Source organism: Caretta caretta, chromosome 28 (genome assembly GCF_965140235.1).
Source record: "Caretta caretta isolate rCarCar2 chromosome 28, rCarCar1.hap1, whole genome shotgun sequence".
NCBI lineage: Eukaryota > Metazoa > Chordata > Testudines > Cheloniidae > Caretta > Caretta caretta.
In genome coordinates, this window is record NC_134233.1 from 5,550,250 (window position 1) to 5,559,453 (window position 9,204).

General features: G+C 47.8%; 1 long non-coding RNA gene across 1 annotated transcript; it reads left to right on the forward strand.

The window, feature by feature from the left end:
* The first annotated feature begins 4,169 nt into the window (after positions 1-4,169).
* On the forward strand, positions 4,170-6,773 carry LOC142070364 (uncharacterized). The gene is made up of 3 exons (XR_012666319.1): positions 4,170-4,244; positions 5,343-5,408; positions 6,242-6,773. It is a non-coding gene; the product is annotated as an uncharacterized LOC142070364 (long non-coding RNA).
* Positions 6,774-9,204: the final 2,431 nt, after the last annotated feature.

Consider the following 9,204-nt stretch of genomic DNA (forward strand, 5'->3'; position numbering starts at 1 on the left):
GGAAGAGAGTCCCGAAGAACTTTAACCCTGAGGTGAGGGTGAGGCTAAAAGTGGCCGGTAGGAAGAAGCGACAATGAACTGAAATCAAGCAGTGCCTAGCTCCTGTTTATAGGATCCATGGTTTGGAACCCAGAGTTAGGGGCAGGCCCAGGTTCCCCTACCACCAACAGTGGCATAAGCCCCATGGAGGGGACAATGCTAATGGAGAGCTTGAACAAAGGGCAGAATGTAAAGGACCCAGAGTTGGGGCTGGAGACCCAAGTGAGGGCAATGGGACTGTTCTGGACTACCCCAGAAGGGGTTCCTTTGGACTTTGGGACTCAGCCAGAGGCCTGAGCCACAGAAGGCTCACTGAGGACGGCTGGCAGGGTGCACCAGGGGTGAGAAAAGGACTGTGATACCATACCCAGCCACTAAGAGGCTCTCAAGAGGTGAGTGGATCCCTATTCTAGTGCCCAAAAGGAAAGCTCCATGTTTTGTAGACCTTTCTCATTTGTGTGGAATGCTAAAGTTACAGTGGATTATGTGGCAAGTATCAGAGGGGTAGCCATATTTGTCTGTATCCTCAAGACTGGGGCTGTAGGAGGACTCCTTGTTGTTTTTAGCGTATGACATGTCTGCTCAAATTCTATTCCCAATCTTACTGATCCTATTGGGGCTAATGGACAGGTTGATTTTCTTTCAGCTAATGAGTGATCCCATGCTCAGGGAGAAGAAGTTCCTTAAGCCAGTCTTACGCATCTTGGAAGAAAGGTCACATGATAGGAACAGCATTGTCCGGCAGATGGCTGTAAGAGGCCTGGGAAATTTAGTCTATGGGGCACCTGAGAAGGTAAGAGAGAATACTGACTAGAATGCAGCATAACTAGAGAAACCAAGGGAAATAGTTCTTCGGAGTTTACAGAGGCTGCACACAATGCACTAGGCCAAATTCTGCTCTCTCACATACCCGAGTAACCTCTTTGCAGTCAATACAGGGCAAGCTAGATCCTTTGCTAAGCTGGGCATAAGCAAACAATCTGTGCACTTTAATATGACCATGTGTAAATGTCTCCATCTAGGAATAAAAAATGCAGGCCTTACTTACAGGATGAGAGACTCTATCCCAAGAAGCAATGATGCTGAAAACCACTTGAGTCATGGCAGAGAATCAGTTGAACATAAGGTGTCCCAATGCGAAGCTGTGGCCAAAAGGGCTGAAATGATCCTTAGAGGCATAAAGAGAGGAATCTTGAATAAGAGTAAAGAAGTTCTTTTCCCTCTGAATATGACGCTCATGTGAGCACTGCTGGAATGCTGTGTCCAGATCAGGTCTCCACAATTCAAGAAGGATGCTGATAAATTAGAGAGGATTCAGAGAAGAGTCACAAGAATTCTCAAAGGATTGGAAAAGATACCTCTAGTGATAGACTCAAGGAGCTCAATCTATTTAGCCTTACAAAGAGAAGGTTAAGGAGTGACTTGAGGACAGTCTAGAACTACTCACATGGGGAACACATTTTGAGAATGGGTTCTTCCCATTAGCAAACAAAGGTATAAGAAGATTCAATGGGGGAAAATGAAACTAGACTAATTCAGACTGGTAATAAGGCATTGATTTTTAATGGTAATTTTAATTAACCATTGGAACAATTTACCAAGGGTTGGAGTGGATTCTCTGTCACTAGCAATTTTAAAATCAAGATTGAATGTTTTTCTAAAAGATACACTCTAGTTCCAACAGAGACTATTTCAGGGAAGTTCAGTGTTATGCAGGAGGTCAGGCCGGATAATCACAAGGGTTCCTTTTGGCCTTGGAATCTAAGTAACTAGGAATCTAATGATAGGATGACACAGGTGTATTATGGCACCAAGTTTGGCTCATTGTAGCTCCAACCTGGTCTGAAATATAGCTATAGGTCTCCGGGGCTGGGAGGGGGAGATGAAATTCCCACAGCTTCATAACTGCTAAAGAAAACGTATTAGAAGTGTGATCAGTGATCAGTGTTCTTTAATGTCCTATTTTTGTCCAGGTGAAAAAGCACAAGAAGTTTCTTATGGTCATACTGATCAGGGCCTTAAGTGACCCTTTCAGTTCTGAAGTCATTGGCGAGAGCATGAAAGCAGTGGCCAAAGTCCTGAAGGAGCTGAAAGAGAAGGACATAGGTTCTTCCTTCAGAGACCTCACCCAACAGATCCGGACCTACTTTGACAACGTATGTGACCAGAACTCTCCAGCCCCAGTTCAAGCGATCTTGATTAGACTCCATTTACTCCCTGGGCATTGCTCATGTCAGAGTGAAGAGATGTTTCGGCCCCAGGGAAGAGAGGTGTTTTACGGAGGAGGAGAACATTAGGAGGATGGGGATGACATCCCTGCTCCCACAGTCTCCCCCTTCTGTTCTTCTTTCTTGCCACTGAGAACCTCAAAGAAAGTCTGAATACTAGATTAGATAGCTAGATAACCATGAAAAGGGGGTTCCAAGGTACAATAGAGAGTGTTGGGCCTGCTCTATACCATTTTTATGTGAGAGGGTTGGAATGATTCCGTTTTTGCAGAGAATTTTGAGATTTCAAATTTTGGTTTTGTTCCTATTTGTGGGACTCCCTCTCCCCAAACTTCAAAACTCTTTGTGAAATGGAATTACTATTCTCAACCGAGCTCTATTGAAAGCCTTGGGTCCGGGCAGTCTGCTCTCGGTGCTGGGAACCCAGGTGCTGGGAACCCAGGAAACTGTGGGAGCTAGAAGTGCCAGGGAGTTGCAAATTTGAGAGCCAGGGTCCCAGACGCTGTGGGTTTGGAAGCCCACGATCCCAGTCAGCCTGCTAGATCGGCTTCCAAGGAGCTGAATGGGTGCACTGTCAAGATAGCAGGCAGGTTTCTAAGGACCCCTGCCTGGCTTCTGGAGGAATTTCATCAAAATGGAACTGTCGCTAAAATAGTTTGATGAATCAGCAAATTCAAATCAAAAATTCGTGCATGAAAGTGTTTCCGACTAGCTGTAGTTGGAATCCCTCAACTTTAGCGTAGAAGAGATGGCTGTGCGAGGTACGTGATGTGATTGTCCCTTAGTTACTAACTTGTGGGGCTTTCTTGGCTGTAGGAGGACGATGCTCTTCGTTTATTGTCCTTTGTCCTATTTGGCATCCTGGCCCGCGTGACCAAAAGAAAATGGAAGGGCTATTTCGCCGAGCAGGTTAGACAGAGCTGGGTCACACTTCTGCTGCACCTGCAAGACCCGAACCCCAGGGTTTCAGTGGTAAGACCGAGAGTGACTTATTTACTAAGCCAAAGGAATCTTCCTCCCAATGCCAGGGGAGATCTGCTATTCCTGCCTGCTGTGGAGGCCCAAATTCTCCCCTCAGTTCATTGCCCTCCTGCTGAGTCAGTTCCCGCCAGGTTGCTCCATGGCTGCCTCACCAGAATCCAAGATAGGTCATGGGTCTGAGCCCGACAGCTCTCTATTCCTGTCTGTCTCTGCACCCCAGGCCCCTGCCTCACCAGAACAGAAGAGAGACCTGGTGAAGCAGCTTTCATAGGTAGATCTGTTCCAAAAAGACATTGATGCTACCTCCAGGTTGCAGTGGAAGCTCTCCCCTCTATTATTCATTCCTGCATGTTTTCTGCCAATTACATCCAGATGAATCCCTTTTTATCCTGGAATAGATGAGCAGGCAAGCAGATGAGTTCCCTTTGAATGACCATAGCACTCAGTAGGGAACAATTAAATGGTGTGACACGCTTTCTTTTTTTCAGGAATGCAGAGCTACGTTTCACCTCTGTGTCCCATTTTTGGGACTGAAGAGGCTCCAAACTGCAGTGAATGAACACCTTGATAGCACAGCTGAGCTGAAGCCTGAGGAGCTCCAGGTGGACATTTGCAGACACCTTGTGAGTGAGCTATTGAAGTGTCTGAGATTCTTGACTGGAGTGGCGTGTGGTGGTGTAGAGATGTGTGATGGGTAATGGAAATAACGGTCAGAGTGGGATATATGACTGAGGGTGATGGAAAATGTAAATCTGCCACAGATCCCCATTTTTCCCACGTCCACCCAGTCACCTGTTCTTTCTCTGATTTACCTGTGGCTCGTAAAAGCATGTGCTGGCAGTCAAAGGGCACTTCTAGCCAGAGAGAGCTCATGTGTCCCTGATTTCCTCTAGGCCAAAGAGAATGCCGAGCTGCTGGAGAACTTGTACAAAAGCACCATCACGTACTTCTGTAGCAGCTGGGAAGAGATGCGGGCAGTTGCAGCCAAGTTAGCTGGTGAGAGAAGATGCCCAGTGTCCCTTTTGGTATTCCCATTGAGGGAGAGAGAAGAAAATCCCACTGTGCAGCCATTAATCTCTCTGTGCCTCAGCTTCCCATACATAAATGGGGATGTTAATATCCCTACCTCTCCAGTGTGGTGCTCGGAGGAAATCATGACTTGCTATAAAGTGCTTTGGGATTGCTGCAGGGAAAGCATGGTGCAGTCATTTAGTAGTAAAGGCTGGGACACTGTCTCGTAGGGCATGTTTACACTTGGAACTGGGGGTCTAATTCCCAGCTTGATGAGACATACCCGCACTAGCCCTGAGTGCTAAAAATAGAGAGTAGCTGCGATGGCAGGAGCAGCAGGAAGTTTAAGCACCCCAAGTATGATCCCATCCAAACCCCAAAGTCGATTCTCAAGGTGGCTAGCTCCTCCCACTGCTCGTGCTGCTTTACCTACATTCTAATTTTAGCATGCGAGCGCTGTCCGAGCTAGAGTGGGCCTGTCCCATTGAACTGGGAGTGATCCCCCTCGCTCAAAGTGCAGACCCACCCACAGTGTTGCTCAGTGCTCTTCACTACTACTTCATCATTGGGAGGCATGCAGCCCACCTGCCCTCAGCGCCTGCTGTTTCAGGTTCCTGGCCACACCACCTTGTCAAGGAGGCAAAAGGTTCCTCCGCTTTGGCCCTGTGCCCTCTTCTCCCAAGCATACCCAGGTGAGACAGGCAGGCGTTGTGCCCTAAGTCTCACCTATCAGTCACCTTGTGGGATCCCTGCTTAGAACTCACTTATTCCTGGCCCCAGTCCTTTGCTCAGACCACTAGACCAAGACACTAGCTTAGCATGTCTCCAATAACTGACAGCAGTGGCAAGAGGAACACAGACTCTTTAAAGCAAATGGGTTTTGTGTAAACATTCTTAAAATAAAAAGTCTTTCTCATTCTCTTCAGTGTGGACTCTAAACTGAACGAGCATCCTCTTGCCCACAGCTCACCCTTAGGCCCACAGTAGGAGAGGCCAAAGACCTGTCTAGGGGCTGCTAATATCACTTTGCACTCAACAAGGGAAGGTTTTATTGTTGTTGTTTGTTTTCCATTGTGTATTTAGGCATCATCCTGGAACACACAGACAGGCAGCGTATGAAATGGCTGGACCTGGAACATCTGCTGATGTGTAAGTAATAAATACAGCTGAAGTTCTGCTCATCCGTGAGTTCTAAAGGAATTTAGCTGACTAGCAGCTGTAACCGATAGCACTGGTGCAAAGTGCATCAGCCACACGTCAAAGGACAAATTCACTCTTGCCCAGTAGAAAGTCAGCTTTAATTTCCCCTGAAGGAGGAAGCTGCAGAGGGTGTGATGTGAGTCCGTGCATCTCCTGGTTGTCCTGGCAAGGCCCCCTCCGCAGCCAGTGCTATCCACTCTTTGGGCTTTATTGGCTCTCTGAGGACTCCCCAGGTGAGGAGAAATTGTAGCCACTTTCTGCTACCCCAAATTTCCCACCAGCAATTTTTCTTCCAGTAGGTGCCCTGCGTCCTGCACAAAGCAGCTTGGACCTGGCCTCTGTTGAATTCCAGGGTGATTGGAGCTCAGACAGTGGCTCTTGAATAGAGATGGAAAATAAACTTAAAAGTGGAAGCTATTGAAACAATGGACCTTCTTCCATTTACAGCAGAGTGGATGACTTTCTGGTCGAGTCAGGGTCTCCCCGCTTGTTGGGAGCATGGAAGGGAGCCAATGGAGGAAGCTCAAGCTTTCTTTGTATTGGAGAGCTTCTGTAGCGTGGTATTCAGAGGTAGTAAGTCTCCAGCTATTTCCGGCACAGGTGACAATATGAAAAGTGAGGCATATTCATCTCTCATGTATTTTCCACCTCAATAGAAGGACTGAGCCTAGTTTCACATTTTACCATGTGATCATTCTGCTCTGGTACTTGAAGATTCTGTGGTCACGCTTAGCTGTGATTTGACAGTCTGTATACTAACATGTTGTCCTGTGTCATTTCAGCTCTCCAGGTCCTCAAGAAAGACCCAAGTCCCTCTGTCCAGCTGGTGGCAACGGAGGTCATAAGTGACATCTGTCCTGGCCGAGTGCTTGGGGACTGAAGCGGAAGGGACACAAACAGAAGAAGGCGCTCCAGTAGTATAAGGGCCCTACCGTCAATCAAACAATTAACCCCACCCTTGGCCCTCGTAAGCCTTGCCCACCGGTCACTGGAAGTCCCAAGCCATGAGGTATTACTTCCAGGGTCAAGGCGGACAAATGACCGGAAGCAAGGTGTGTCATGTGACCCCTCTAAGAACTCCTCCCATTGTCCTCTACCAATCGGGATGGGTTTCGCCCTGATAGGAACGCCCCAAGAGAAGATTTGACCAATCAGGGGGAGTTCCGGGGCAGGATGACCTGTCTGGAAGTGGTTCGTGTGACCCCTCTAAGAATTCCTCCCACCACCCTCTACCAATCAGGAGGGGTTTCAGCCACTGGAAACCACCCCGAGAGGAGGTTTGACCAATCATGGGGAGTTCCGGGGTGGGGTGATCTGTCTGGAAGTGGTTTCTGTGACCCCTCTAAGAATTCCTCCCACCGCCCTCTACCAGTCAGGAGGGGTTTCAGCCACTGGAAACCACCCCGAGAGGAGGTTTGACCAATCATGGGGAGTTCCGGGGTGGAGTGATCTGTCTACAAGTGGTTTGTGTGACCCCTCTAAGAATTCCTCCCACCACCCTCTACCAATCAGGAGGGGTTTCAGCCACTGGGGACCACCCTGAGAGAAGGTTTGACCAATCATGGGGAGTTCCGGGGTGGGGTGATCTGTCTGGAAGTGGTTTGTGTGACCCCTCTAAGAATTCCTCCCACCGCCCTCTACCAATCAGGAGGGGTTTCAGCCACTGGGGACCACCCCGAGAGGAGATTTGACCAACTGGGGGGAGTTCCGGGGTGGGGTGACCCATCTGGAAGTGCTTCGTGTGACCCCTCTAAGAACTCCTCCCACCACCTTCTACCAATCGCGATGGGTTTCGGCTGCAGAGGACCTCCCCGAGAAGAGATTTGACCAAAATGGGGCAGGTTCTCGGATTGGGTGAACCGTCCAGAAGAGGGTCATGTGACCCCTCTGAGAACTCCTCCCAACGCCCTCTGCCAATCAGAGTGCAGCACCATCACCCCATAAGTCCCAGCGCTGGGCAGAGGAAGCCATCTCTTACCAAGAAGACATGTTTTAGAAATTGTGGAAAGGCTGAGAGGAAACATGGACTCCTTCACCACCCCCGTGAGACCTTCAGATTTTGTTTTAGCTCCGAGGACCTTTGGAGTTGTGTGGAGAAAGCACTACAGCAGTGACAGTTCCAAGGAGGGCCCTTTGACTCAACCGTTGATGGCTACGTCGGAACCTGACCCCAAAATCCAAACCTTTGTGAGGCACCCCAGTGAGTGTGACAGCCTCTCATTGTCCATGCCCTAAAGTTGGAAGGCGATTGTGGCTTGGGGGAGTCACAAGGTGAACGGGAAAGATGGCGCTCAGGTAAATGAATGATTAAGAAGCGACTGTCAATCATGGGGGTGTAATGGGGTTCGGAATCGACCTGGCATTGCATAAATCTAAAAACAGGCAGTGGGGTGCTTACACTGTTTTTTGTCTGAAAATCTCTCAACAGCTCGACGATGCCTTTCTAGAGGCCTTTGAGAAGTTGCACATCGGTAGCCCTGTGGGAGTAAATCCATCGCGCATCAGCTGTTTTTGCTCCTGTCTGAGACCCAGATCTCAAGAGGAAAATCCAGAAAAGGACAAAAATGGAAGAATGAACCAGCTCAGACTCCCGGGGTCATGGCGTCCTTTGTTTCAGGCGGCTGTAAAAGATTGTGTTAAACCAGGCGATTAATAAAACTTATTTAAATGTCTGAGAATGAACGTGTCCCCCTCCATACTTGTGTTCGTAAAAGACGGTCCCAGGAAGAGTCATGTCTCCACAGACGGCTCTGTTAAAGAAAATCTGTTAAACCCCCAGGAAAGTTGGGGGCTTTGACGGGGTCAATCTTCTTTTTCAAGTGGCCAAAAAGCATCATAAAACTTTAAATAGAAGACAGGTAGGAGCTTGGCTTTCACACCAGGATGCTTACACTTTACACAAACCAGCTCGAATACGTTTTAAAAGAACCAAGACCGTTCTTTCAGATGTGGACGCGCAATGGCAGGCAGATTTGGTCCGTATGCACTGGTTCTCCAAACACAACAGCGGTTTTAAGTACATCTTAACAGTGATAGACGTTCTATCCAAATATGCCTGGGCCTTAGGCCTAAAAGACAAGATGAGTGGTGAGGTATCCAAGGCCTTTAAAGCTATTTTTAGCCAAGGTCGCGTGCCTCAAAAATGACAAACTAATCGGTGGAAAGAATTTTGAAACAGACCTTTTAGCAGATTGTTGAAATGGCACAGCGTTAACGCTTTTTGTTACTGATAATGAAGTCAAAGCAGGGGTTGTGGAGCGATTTAACAGAACTTGAAAAAGATGCGGAGGATGTGGCGATATTTTACCGCCCATAACACCTTTCGCCACCTTGACCTGTTACCTGACTTTATGAAGAGTTACAACCAGAGCTTTTACAGAACTCTACGTACCAGACCCGCTGATGTTAACCCTTCCAATTCTCTGAAGATATGGAAACTGGTTGACAGAGACGGTTTTAAAATAAAACCGGTTGTTGCCCCCTTTAGAAAAGGCGACCACGTGAGACTCTCTAAAACCAAAGGAGCTTTTGAAAAAGGTTGTGAACAGACGTTTACCAATGAGATATTTATAGTGGATGAAGCCTTAACCAGGAGCCAGAGACCTGTATACCGATTAAAAGATTACGAGGGTGAGACAGTTACTGGATCTTTTTACCCTGAAGATTTACAAAAAGTAAACCCCAAAGGAGACAGGATTTGCCAGATCGAAAAAGTTCTAGCGGAGAAAGGAAAAGGGAGAAAAAA